The sequence below is a fragment of the Pan troglodytes genome, chromosome 10 (assembly GCF_028858775.2).
Source record: "Pan troglodytes isolate AG18354 chromosome 10, NHGRI_mPanTro3-v2.0_pri, whole genome shotgun sequence".
In the NCBI taxonomy this organism is placed as follows: domain Eukaryota; kingdom Metazoa; phylum Chordata; class Mammalia; order Primates; family Hominidae; genus Pan; species Pan troglodytes.
The window spans coordinates 83,027,967-83,041,528 of NC_072408.2; the positions used below are offsets into that span (position 1 = coordinate 83,027,967).

General features: G+C 39.4%; 1 long non-coding RNA gene across 1 annotated transcript in view; it reads left to right on the forward strand.

Annotated features, from left to right (window-relative positions):
* Window positions 1-1,057: 1,057 nt before the first annotated feature.
* LOC134807491 (uncharacterized) overlaps window positions 1,058-13,562 on the forward strand; it is a 54,924-nt gene continuing 42,419 nt past the window's right edge. Inside the window, exon 1 of the long non-coding RNA XR_010148089.1 lies at window positions 1,058-1,156. This is a non-coding gene — a long non-coding RNA (uncharacterized LOC134807491). The remainder of the gene's footprint in view (window positions 1,157-13,562) is intronic.

The window sequence follows — 13,562 nt, forward strand, 5'->3', positions numbered from 1 at the left end:
TAATTGCTTCAGGAAAGATAACTTTGGTACTGCAATTTAGCCACGAGGGACAAGTCTTAGTGGACAGCTTGTTCTTCAACCATCGGAAGACTGTGGTCATCTGTTCATTCTACTCTTTCTTCTCTGTGGATGAAGTTTTCCGTCATTGTCTTCACACTACCTTGACTTTCTCTGGATTCTATTGACTTAGACAGATTACTGGCTCCTAGTGGACTACTGCATCTGAGCAAATGCTTACTCCCTATTGAATTGTACCTGTCTTTACCTATTTATTCAGAGGAGCCAGCTGCCCTGGACCCCATCCCAATCTCTGTCAAAGGTCACTCTACTTCCCAACCCAATGTATCCCACATTCCTAGAAGACAGAGGCTAGGGAGAGATTAGAAGAGAGAGGTTAGGATGCCAGGATTAAAAGGCAGCTTGTTTTCTTCTTTTTCACATGCCAAACTGTTAAATGCCATTAGGCCAACTCACTTCCCAGCATGTGACAAGGACACTGCTGGCAGGGAACATCTCCTTTCTCTGACCCTCTTTTGCTCTTCTTAATCCTCAAATGTTGAAGTTTTTATCTTCAGCAAATGAAGAGGTAATTTAAACTGCTTACAGAGAGAAACCGAATGGGGGAAAGGGTATATGTTGTTAGTAACCCCCCACAGTTTAAGTGTTTTTAATTGTACATATAGGTTTTCTGTTAGAAAATGACTAGAATTTTCTAAGGCAGCACTGCCTAATAGAAATATAGTGTGAGCCACACAATATAATTTTTAAGTTTTTAGTAGTCATTAAAACAAGTAGAAAGATACCAGTGGAATTTTAATAACTGTATTTCTATACTGCTGCTCCTTCTATTGAATCTAACTTAAAATCCCATGTAACCCTCACATGTGGGTATGAAAAACATTAACAGGAAATGCTAATATAGGGAGTCAGTGAAGCTGGGGTAGGAAATTGATGATGTGATACCGGAAGTGATCTGGCAGGGCTTTAAAGTAATGCCAGAGGTCCTTCCAGGCAGTTCTCAACTTGCTCCTTGGCTGTTCTCCTGACACTTAAGTCAGAGCATTCTGTAGCTGTATTTTACAGAACTGTAATTGCACAGATTGTTCCTCTTACAAGAGAAATATCCAGAGCTCTAAGAAAACAACTGATGAAAACGGTATGTACCCATTTAAGAAAATCTGCCCTTGAGATATGATGTTATGATTTATTTGAATCTTACTGTGAATTAAAGCACTATCTCAGAAGGGTTTGCATTTAGATAATGACTGTGATTGTCATTTGGCTGGCTTGAAGAAATTCAAGAAATTTAAGCCATTTTTGAGCAGAGGAGGAATTAATTTGGGGGGAAGAGTATCTTTCTGTTTCTCTGTTTGCTCTGATAGGGGCCACACAGGTCGTTGCATAAGGTAAACACTAACTGTGGGGCCCATGTGATTTGTTCAGCTTTAGAAAAATAATAAAGGGGCACAGTGAAGCAGAGGTGTGGTGCTGAGCACAGGTGATGGGGTAGAGGATGACAGAGAACAATATTTCAACAAATTGAATTTAAAGATCTCATTAGCTTTTATTAGCAATTATGAGTTGGTCAGCATCCCATTCATAAAATGGAAAGACATTCCTCCAGGGTTGGCAGAACAGTCGATTTCTGTAAGGTAGCTTAAGCAAGAAAGAAATGGTGTCATGCCAAAAGTGGGTTGGTTAACATCAGATGGCTTCAGTTAACTTTCCTTGTATGGGTTAAAGCAGAGGGGCCTTTCATGTTATGTCAGCTCAGGTTGACTTGGTGGCTTTGGATTGGTTGCTGAGAATCTCCTAGATTTTTTTTTTTAACTGGCCCATTTCTAAATTCAGTTTAATTATGTGGAAGCTAGAATTTATTTCATTTTGATTTGGTCCCGGCTGATGGAGCCTAGTGCAGGAATCAGTCCAAAACAGTGGCCTCCCATATTTTTTTTTTCCTTTTTTTTTTTAGACTGAGTCTCACTCTGTTACCCAGGCTAGAGTGCAGTGGCACGATCTTGGCTCACTGCAATCTTCACCTCCCGGGTTCAAGCAATTCTCCTGCCTCAGCCTCCCAAGTAGCTGGGACTACAGGTTTATACCACCATGCCTGGCTAATTTTTGTATTTTTAGTAGAGATGGGGTTTCACCATGTTGGCCAGGATGGTCTTGAACTTCCCAGCCTCCAGAACTGTGAGCAACAACTTTCCATTGTTTATAAATTACCCAGTATATACTATTTTGTTATAACAGCCCAAATAGACTGAGTCATTCACTATTTTTTTTTTTTTTTTTGAGACGGAGTCTCGCTCTGCTGCCCAGGCTGGAGTGCAGTGGTGCAATCTTGGCTCACTGCAACTCTGCCTCCTGGGTTCAAGTGATCCTCCTGCCTCAGCCTCATGAGTAGCTGGGACTACAGGTGCCTGCCACCACGTCTGGCTAATTTTTGTATTTTTAGTAGAGATGGGGTTTCACCATGTTGGCCAGGCTGGTCTTGAACTCCTGACCTCAAATGAGCCACCCACCTCAGCCTCCCAAAGTGCTGGGATTACAGGCGTGAGCCAATGTGCTCATCCAGCTTCAATTTCCAACCCCTTTCCCTTGCATAGTGATAGGAGTGGTGGATGGGGCTGAAAGTTCTAACATTCTAATCAAAAAGTGCTGGGATTACAGGCACTTTTTGATTAGAAGTGCCCGGACCCATAAATAGTATTTAACAATGGTAACTATGGTAGGCAAACATCAAAGCACACTGTTGCATTTTTTGGATATTCTCTAGGTAGGCATCCAACTCTGGGAAAACAGAGGAAGACCATCATCATCAGAAAATAAATGTTCTAAAAACCTGTCTCCGAAAAGTGTTGCTCTTTAGTCCCTTGCTCTCCATGCTGGAGTTAATGAGTGTGAAGTCCTTTGAGAGTTACCTGTGCAGTGGAAATGGAAGGAGGAAAGTGCTCATTTACCTTTAACGGGACAAAAGTGGAGCTCCACAAACAGATGCAAAGCAGCTGGAAGAGGGGTAGGGAGGAGGACTTTTGTTTAGAGAGTTTCCTTTTTCCAGATCTACTTTAAGTCTTTAATCCATTTGGAGTTGATATTTGTATATGGTATGAGATAAGGATCTAATTTCATTCTTCTGCATGTGGATATGCAGTTTTTCCAGCACTATTTATTGAAGAGACTCTTCTTTCCCTATTGTGTATTCTTGGCACCATTGTTAAAGATCAGTTGACTGTAAATACATGGATTTACTTCTGGGATCTCTGTTTCACTGGTCTACATGTCTGTATTTGTGCCAATACCATGCTATTTGGATTACTATAGCTTTGTAGTGTATTTTGATATCAAATAGTATGATGCTTCCAGCTTTTTTTTTTTTTTCTCTCAATATTGCTTTGGCTACTCAGGGTCATTAAGGATCCCATATGAATTTTAGAATTATTTTTTCTATTTCTCTAAAAAACACTGGAGTTTTGATAGAGATTGCATTGAATCTGTAGATTGCTTTATGTAGATAGTATAAACATTTTAACAATTCTTCCAATCTGTAAACATAGGGTATCTTTCCATTATTGGTGTCTTCGATTTCTTTCATCAGTGTTTTATAATTTTAACTGTACAGATCTTTCATGTCAGTTAAATTTATTCCTAAGTGTTTATTTATATTTTTATTTTTATTTTTATTTTTTTGAGACAGGATCTTGCTCTGTTGCCCAGGCTGGAATGAAGTGGTGCAATCACAGCTCACTGCAGCCTCAATTTCCTGGGCTCAAGCAATCCTCCCACCTCAGCTCCCCAAGAAGCTGTATCTACAAGTGTACACCATCACACCTGGCCAAATTTTAAAATTTTTGTAGAGACAAGGTCTCACTATGTTGCCCAGGCTGGTCTCCTGGGCTCAAGCAATCCTCCTACCTCAGCCTCCCAAAGTGCTGAGATTACAGGTGTGACCCACTCCACCCAGTACTAAGTTTTTGTTTTTTTTTTTAATTAAAGCTATTGTAAATGGGATTGTTTTCTTGATTTCATTTTCAGATAGGCTGTTAGTGTATAGAAATGCAGCTAATTTCTTTGTGTTGATTTTGTGTCCTGCAACTTTACTAAATTTATGTATTAGTTCTTATGGATTTTTGGTGGAGTCTTTAGGGTTTTCCATATATAAGATCATGTTATCTGCAGAGGCAATTTCACCTTAATGGAAAAGACCAAAGTAATTTTTACTCTTCCTAACCTTTCATAGTAATAAATGACATTTATCGAGAGCCCATCACACAGCAGGCACTGTTCTAAGCACTTCACAGGGATCATCACATCAAATCCCCACAATAACCCTTGCGGTTAGCACTGCCATTATTATCATTTTGGAGATGAGGATTGCCCACCACTCTACCAGCAAGTGGCAGATCTAGAGTAGATAGGAGTGCTGTATTTGGAAGAGCACGTTCCTGGGGTAAGAGTCACAGTCCTGCCTTGTTCCTGACTAGTAAATGAGACTCTGAGGACCTGGATGGCTTCACACAAAAGTACAGAGTAGGCTGAGGGCTGAAATGCAATCATGGTTGAGATATTCTAGACCCTTTTCATCAAGTTCTTAAAAGCCCGCACTCTCCTTAGAATAAAAGGAGTTTAAAGGGAGAAACAAGCAATAGAAATATTTTCTTCCATTTTTCTAAAATTTTATTATTTTCTAGATCAATAGTCTTATACTCTCAACTCTTTTAAGGAAAGAGGTTATAGGATATTTTGTATAGGTCAACAATCTCTTGTCAGAAATGGTTTTGGCTGGATAATTCATAATTTAGAATTTTTGAGATTTTTAGAAAGGTTATACATTCATATATTATATTTTACATAATACCATCAGTGGAGTCTGCGGATGATATGGACTGAATTGTATCCCCTCAAAATTCATATGTTGAAGCCCTCAACTCCTGTAATGGTTAATTTTATGGGTCAAACTGACTAGGCTACGGGGTGCCCAGATTAAACATTACTTCTGGGTGTGTCTGTGAGAGTGTTTTCAGATGAGATTAGCATTTGAATTGGTGGACTCAGGAAAGTAGATTGCCCTTGTCAATATGGGGAGGCCTCATTCAACCCGTTGAAAGCTTGATAGAACAAAAGCAGAGGAAGGGATTTGTCCCCTTCCTGCCTGCATGCTGGAGCGGGAATGTCGGTCTTCTCCTGCCTTTGGACTGGGATTCACAGGATCATAAGAAATGATACGGATTAAAAATTTTTTTTATAAAAACCAAACTTTCTCCTGTCATTCGTTTTATTAACATGGATTTTTGTCTAAACAATTTGTGTTTGAGTAAATGTCAACAATCTTTCCATCATCATTGAAAGCATATTACTCCAGGCTAGCTATAAACTACCTCACATTAAGTAACATCACCAGATCATCTGTGGTGTTTTTTTCACCTATATTTATAATATCATCATCATTATCTTCTGTAATCCTCACACTTACTATATTTGCAACATTTCAGCAATCTCCCCATCACTGAAAATACACAACTGCATCACTACCAATGATCAGTATTTCTTTACTATCAGCTTCTTCTAACAACTTCAGCCAATAAAAACTTAGTGTAATAATAAAGATTGACATAATTGTTTTTTCATCAATGGGCCCACATATTTCTAAGTTTGTGTTGGTGGTTTTATTTTCCAACATTGGAGTAGCAAAATTCTGTTCCTAGCATTTGTTGATGTTGACTTAATAATATCATTCTGAGCATTGGCAGCTCTGTAAATGGTATCCTTGAGAATAACCTCTTTAAGGAAGTCTTAGATTCCTGGCTTCTGTTCACTGAAGCAAACATACAGTTTGGAAAGAAGTGCTCAGACTTGCTTTTCAGTCTCTAAAGCTCTTTGGCTCCAAGGCTACACTCCTGATGTCATGTTGCAAGGAAAAGAAAAACTGAAAACATTGTGCAAGAAGTTCAAGAGGAGGGTTTGTAAAGCCATGGTCCAGAAGTAATAGAACTTTACATTTTTCTTCTACATCAGCTTGCTGGTAATAAGCCCATATTGCTGGTACAAAGTGGCCATTGAATCATCATAAAGTAGTTCTCTAATTACTCATACTTTCTTGTTTGCACAGGTAATTTGCATATACCTTTCAAATTTCTTGGGTGTAGGCTTTCCTCAGGTACTGTCAATTTTATCTTGTTTTAAAAACACAGTGCTGGCCAGGCACAGTGGCTCATGCCTGTAATCCCAGCACTTTGGGAGGCCAAGGTGGGTGGATCCCAAGGTCAGGAGTTCAAGACCAGCCTGACCAACATGGTGAAACCCCATCTCAACTAAAAATACAAAAATTAGCTGGGTGTGGTGGCGTGTGCCTGTAGTCCCAGCTGCTTGGGAGGCTGAGGAAGGAGAATCGCTTGAACCTGGGAGGCAGGGGTTGCAGTGAGCGGAGATCGTGCCACTGCACTCCAGCCTGGGTGACAGAGTGAGACTCTGTCTCAAAAAAAACAAAACACAGTGCTGCATGCCAAGCACAGTCCATCTGAGTTTAGTGTTATTAAAACCTATAGAAGCTTTCTCATGAGTCAGTACCATGGGAAAACAATACCAATATAGAGCTTTAATATCAAATTTAATATCAAAATTATAAATAGGTTCAGGACTAAGGTTTACATCAGACAGTATTTTAACAAGTTTATCAAGATTTTGGTTGTTTCTAAGATATGTTAGTTCTGAATAAAAAAGAACTATTATTTGAAGTATCAAATAATTAATAAATTATTATTAAATAATTAATATTTGAATTATTAAAATTAAATAAATCAAATTAATTATTATTTATTAATAAATTTAATTCAATAAATTTAAGTTAGTATTTAATAATTTATTACATAAATACTAAATTTATTTAATAAATACATTTGATAAATTTATTTATTTAAATAATTAAAATTATTTAATTTTAATAATTTAATAATTTTAAAAATATCTTTAATTTGTTTCAACATCATCAGGAGTGATTTTATTACATATTTGTAAGGCATTTTACACCATGATGCTCTTAAATTCTGTGTCTTTTTTTCTATTTTACTCTATTAGCATTAAAGCTCTTAAATTCTGTAGGCAGCTGTGATGGTTAAATTTTTGTGTGTCAGATTGGCTAGACCATGACCATGACCACGATCATTGGCATGACCATTTGTTTGGACAAATACCAGTCTAGATGTTGATGTGAGGTATTTTGTAGATGCAGTTAAGATATACCACCAGTTGACTTTAAGTAAAGGAGATTACCCTTGATATTGTTGGTGGACCTCATACAATTAGTTGAGGGCCTTAATAGCAAAACCAGATTGTTGTCGGGAAGGATTTCTACCTTAAGACTGTAACATAGAAACCCTGCCTGAATTTCCAACCTATGGAATTGCCCTACAGATTTCAGATTTACCAGCCCCCCACCACTACAGCCTTCTAAATATTCACGTTATTTTCAATGTTCAATTTTTGCAGTGTATAATAGCTTGCTTCATAACAAACTAGTAGTATATGTTCGCTTCATTGTCAAATCCACTTAATTAACACATCATCATGATTTACATTCTTTGCCCTTTAAAGTGTTTTCCTATTTTTCATTAGTTCTTAGTCATTGTTGCACAGGAAATCTTCTACAACTTGCCGTTCTGTTTTTTAAGTCATATATTGTTTTGATTCTGATACTGTATTTTTCAAGACAGATAGCAGGATCTATCTTCTGTAATAACTTTACTTATAATATTATTGATTTCAACAGGCACTTCCTTTTCTTCCTTTCCCTCTCTTCATTGTTACCTATAAGGGCAGCTTTAACTCTTCTCAAAGAGTGAAATTAACCCCAAATTTCAAAATAACAAAAATGTACACAGTAGACATGATAGTGCTGGGTAGGGGCTCTGAAACATAACCAATGGTCAAAACGGTTTTTGCCACTATGTGAGGTTTTTTCCCACACTGACAAAAGAGCTTCTGTTTTTCAGAGCCTTTTAAATTTTATAATTGTGGAGAAAGGACTATGAATCTGTACCTGTCTACTGCTAAAATGTCACACATTTTGAAATGTACTTGTCCTCGTTTGACTAAGCATTAAGACAAAGTGTTCTCTGAAACGAGAGCTCTTCTTGCCACCCACTTGTGTTACACATAGTACATTAATGAGGTGACTGTGATCTCATCCTCCTGGCTTGCCTTCCTTGGCTCAGATTCCAGAGAAGCAGCCGTCAGGGCCTCCAGATCCTTTGGGCTGAGCTGACTGATGAGCTTACCATGGGACTCACAGCTCCTTGCTGCTCCAACATTTTAAGTTCTGGATAAGCTAGTACCCAAAAGGAGTCCTTTTTACTACCAATACCAAATCCTCCAAGAGCTTCCCTCACTCTCTTAGGGCCTCTACTGCCCAAATGCTGGTCCCCAGTGAATATGCCTTCTCAGTCCCCAACTCTATGCCATCTGGTAGGAATATAGGGAGCTGGAGGGATTTATGGCTAAGGGATCCTGCACACTTGAATTCCATCTGTCCTGCAGTAAACGATATACACAGAAAAGGATGGTGGGCAAAGAGGCATGTTCTATTTAGCTGGGCTCTGGCTCAAGCCCCAGTGTAGACTCTTGTGAACTGGAGTAGACCACATGCAACTTGGTGAATGTATTTTGCCTAGACGAGGCTGAGCTCTTAGGCTTTTGTCTCAGGCTCTGGCCCTGCAAAAGAAAAGGCATCCTGAAGCCTACAGCATGGCCACACCCTTCCCCGTTGGGAGTGAAATGAGAGGAAGTGGAGGGAGCACGAGGAGCTGCTAAAATCTTGTCAACTGCGTCTCTGTTTTTTATCTTTGACCCATTGTTCAATAGGCTTAACATCCAGGCCCATCTTCTCTGATCTCTTAGGATAAAAAGTGGCCAAAGAGTCAGTGTCAGCAGAACATTTTTCCATGAACTGACTGGTTTAATGTTTTCCACTAAGACTGTAAACCCCAAGAAGGGTTCAGTGACCCTTCTTGCCCTTGATGGTGTACTTGAGGGAAGAGCAAAGGTAGCAGGAATGTGGAACTCTGAGCTGCTTATGGCCAACCTAGGGGATGCTTTATGAAGTGATGGTTGAATAAATTAAAATGGAACAAGACTTCCTATAATCACAATCATCGTCTATCTCAGAATGTAGCACAAAAGATACCACTGAAGTTATTTGCTTCCTTGCTACCTTGGAGGAGAAACAAAAATCGCTCTAGCTTTGAGCTATGGCTAACTGAGGCAGTAAGAGGTGTAAATGCTGTCTTTGGAAACCTGGGATCCAAATAAATCCCACCTTCCTTTTCACTTGTGTTCCCTTCTCTACTTTGGGAAGCAAATCAGAGACATTGAAGATGGTGGCACTGCCAAATATATCAGACCTCAACATGTACTCTGTAGTAAAGTCTACCCTTCAACAAAAAAGAGCACTACCACAAGATATTTATTCTTATCTTACTCTCTGAATTAAAATCCTGACCTGAGGCACTTCTCTGTCTGCATTATTTTCAGAAGAGTCTAGATCTGAAATCTAATTATATTGCATATTAGAACACCAATATTGATGTTATTCCATCAAGCCCTGTCATACTTTGCAGGCTACATCCTTTTGGCCCCGATTTGTCTTCATTCATGTTACTTGAATCGTCTTGATGAAATGCTCTGAATCTGTCTGGGAGAAAGTTTATTTTGATATCTGATCTGATCCAGACCTATTCTCAAGTCCCTTTGAAAACTCACTGGTAATATGCAGTCATTTGCTAATTGAAATTTGATCAATAATTAGCCAAGGATATTCTTTTGTTCAATTATCTTATGATAGCTGGCCAGATGCAATGGCTCACGCCTGTAATCCCAGCACTCTGGGAGGCCAAGGCAGGCGGATCACTTGAGCCCAGAAGTTCAAGACCAGCCTAGGCAACACGGCAAGACCCTGTCTCAAAACCCCCCAAAAAACAAAAACTTGTGATAGTAGTCTGAAAAGCCACCTCTATGTTATTAATACAAAATCTATTTTTGGTATTGGTGTAAGTAAAGGTTTAATACCTTCTGTGAATTACAAGTTCAAGCAAGAGATGCTTTAATTTCAGCTCTTTACCTGGATGCCAAGAAATTGCCAGAATTTTCTCAAGTCTAATTTGATATTATTAATCCCATTTTACAGATGAAGAAACTAAGGCACAAATAGGCACAACACAAGGCTCAAATTTATGTAAATATTAAAGCTAGTATTTGAACTTATAGAACTCACTGGTGGAAACTATGTTCTTAACCACTGTGCAAAACTGCTTCTCACTAAAACCCTACCTTGCCAAGGGCACTGAGGCCTTCCACAATCTGACCCCTCACATTTCTCTGGTCTCATTTTCTTCTAAGCTCACTCTGTTCCAGTTGAACTGGACTCCTTGCAGTTACTTGAATATTTCCAACACACCCCCACTCCAGGCCTCTGAAACTACTGTCCTCTCCTCTCCTTGTCACCAGATATCCTCACAACATCTTCCTCACCTCTTCTGATGTCTAATCAGATGTCACCCCCACAAAGTGGGCTTCCCTGACCTCTCCATCCATAAATGAATCCTTTTTTCCCCTGCTTCCTCACCCGCTACTCTTTCAACCTGCATTATTTACCTTCATAGCACTTATTAAATATTATGTACTTACTGATTTATTTGTTTATTGTATAGACCAGACAATGAACCCATAGTGAAATTTGGTTTGGGTGGAGAAGTTGACTGTTGTTTTCACTGCTGTGTTACCAGCTCCTAGAACAGACCTAGCACATAGTAAGCACTCAATAAGTATTTCCTTGATGAAAGAGGGGAGGAAGAAAGGAAGGGAAGAATAGAGTGAGAGTAAGGAGAATTAATTAATTAATGAAGATTATAATATTGGTTGGGTAATCAGTAAGTATTTCCAACCCCAATCACATTAGCATGCAACTTTCATGATTTTCTTACCTGTACCTTGAAAGATTTCCTATGTCATTTCCTGAAGTGGCTATGGATTCTAGCTCTTCCAAAGTGCCTGGGGATGGGGACAATATGGATTAGTTATTTGTTGCTACACTCACAAACTTTAGTATTTATTAAGCACTTAACAGGGCCCATGCACTGGGCTAAGCACTTTTCCCGGCTTGTCTCACTTTACTGCCACCTTAGGGCTTTTGAATTTTAATAGGAAAGAAGTAAGGACAGTGTCTACATATGTAAGCCCTGGGATCAGCCTGCCCAAACTTAAATCCTGGATGCACCATTGGGTAACTGTATGGCTCCTCTCTGTTTATAATCTATAAAGAAGATATATTAACTATTCATATGTAACAGAGTGGTTCCGAGATTTAAATGAGATTGTGCAGGTGAAGCATTGGCATAGAGTCTGGCACGTGGCAAACAGTAAAACATCTCAGCTACCATTATGACCACTTTCCAGAGCAGAAACCAAGGCTGAAAGCCAGTATACGCCTTGTCCTAGGTCACAAAAAACTGAAAAATAGGACTGGAATTTAAACCTGCTGTTGTTTAATACCAAAGTTTTTTTTGTTTTGTTTTTTGACTAGACTGCTTTTCTGTCTTTTTTAGTCTAGCTCTTTGTTCAAAAGGCCTCCAGGGAAGTTAGTACAGTGTAGAAAATTATATCTCTCACCCAGGCAAACGCATGAGTAATGTGAGGCAAACACAGCTCACTGGTGCAGCCTCAACCTCCCGGGCTCAAGTGATCTTTGCGCCTCAGCCTCCCGAGTAGCTAGGACTACAGATGTACCACCATGCCCAACTAATTTTTTATTTTTGTAGAGACAGGGTCTCTCCATGTTGCCTAGGCTGGTCTTGAACTCCTTGCCTCAAGCAATCCACCTGCCTCAGTCTCCCAAAGTGCTGAGGTTACAGGCATGAGCCACCATGTCTGGCCAACTTTCTTGACTAGTATTCTCTTTTAAGATATTAGAAGCAAGTGTTAAGAGGTTACACAGGGGATTGTTATAGATTTGTAAAACGAGGCTGGATGATGGTAACTTTGAGATCTGTAAATATTTACACAGCTGTCTCAAAAAAAATCACTTTTTCTCACATGATGAATTGATTATCTAAATGTGAAAGGGAAAATAATTCTTCTAGAAGAAAATTTAGGAGAACACCTTTATGATTTGGAGCTAGGCAAAGATTTCTTAGGACACAAAGAACATAAGCCATAAATAAAATAAGTTGGACTTTATAAAATTAAGAGCTTGTTTTCACCAAAAGATATCATTAAGAGAATGAAAAGGGAAGCCACAGAATAGGAAAAGATATTTATGGCCAGCAGCGGTGACTCATGCCTGTATTCCCAGCACTTTGGGAGGCTGAGGTGGGCAAATCACTTGAGGCCAGGAGTTCAAGACTAGCCTGGTCAACATGATGAAATCCCATCTCTACTAAAAAAAAAAAAAAAAAAAAAAAAAAAAAATTGGCCATGCATGGGTGGTACATGCCTGTGATCCCAGCTACACAGGAGGCTGAGGCATGAGAATTGCTTGAACCCAGGTGGCAGAGGCTGCAATGAGCCAAGATCATGCCACTGCACTCTAGCCTAGGCAAGCAAGATCCTGTCTCAAAAAAAAAAAAAAGGAAAAGATATTTGCAACACTCACAACCAACAAAGGTGTCTTAGCCACAATCTATAAAGAAACCTACAAGTCCATAAGAAAAAGCCAGGTGACTCAATAGAAAAGTAGACAAAAGACAGACATATACTTCACAAAAGAGCTCATTAAGAAGACCAATAAACACAATGGTTATTTGTTTTCATTTCCATCAAGCATGTAGAATTCTCAACTAACATCCAAGTTTCAAAAAATCCAGAAAAGTCAATACTGTGCTGATGCTGTCAGATAATCAACTGTAGAAGAGACAGTATTCATGCCTGCAAGGATCAGCCTATTGAAAGATAATGCAATAAAGTGCAAGGCATTAGCGTAAAGACAAGGTTTAAAGCACATGGTAGTAACATAGCTTAATTCAGAATAAAGGAACAAGGAGTCCGCAGAGGAGGTGACAAATGAGCTGTGCCCTGATGGATGGGCATGAGTGGGCTGACAATGTGTACCTCCCGACATGAGGGGCCTTGCAGGTGGTGGAAGTGGAAGGAGGACAATAGGAGCAAGTCTGATGATCCTCCCAAAGTGGCACCTTCTCAATGATTGGTAAGATGTGGGGCTAGAAACATCAGGGGGTCACTCTGACAGCACTCAAAGAGAAAAGAGATGGAAAGATATTTCCCCTGTCATGAACTTACTCCATCCCCCGGTGGGAACAGACCCCACCCCTGTTCTGACTCTTGCTCTCCCATCTTTTCTCCCTCCCCTCAGTTTCCAGCTGAAATAGAGACCCCTTTCAATTGTTGTGCATTTTCTTCAGGGGTCGGGGTTGAGCTGCTATTATTAAAACTTGTATGAGTTTCCTTCTTACTTCTTCAGTGAATTCACCTCTATAGGTCGTCAGCCTTTAGCCCCTGGGAACCTCAGGACAGGTAGAATATGCACAATTTCAGCTAATTTATCCTGCCAGTGAGAC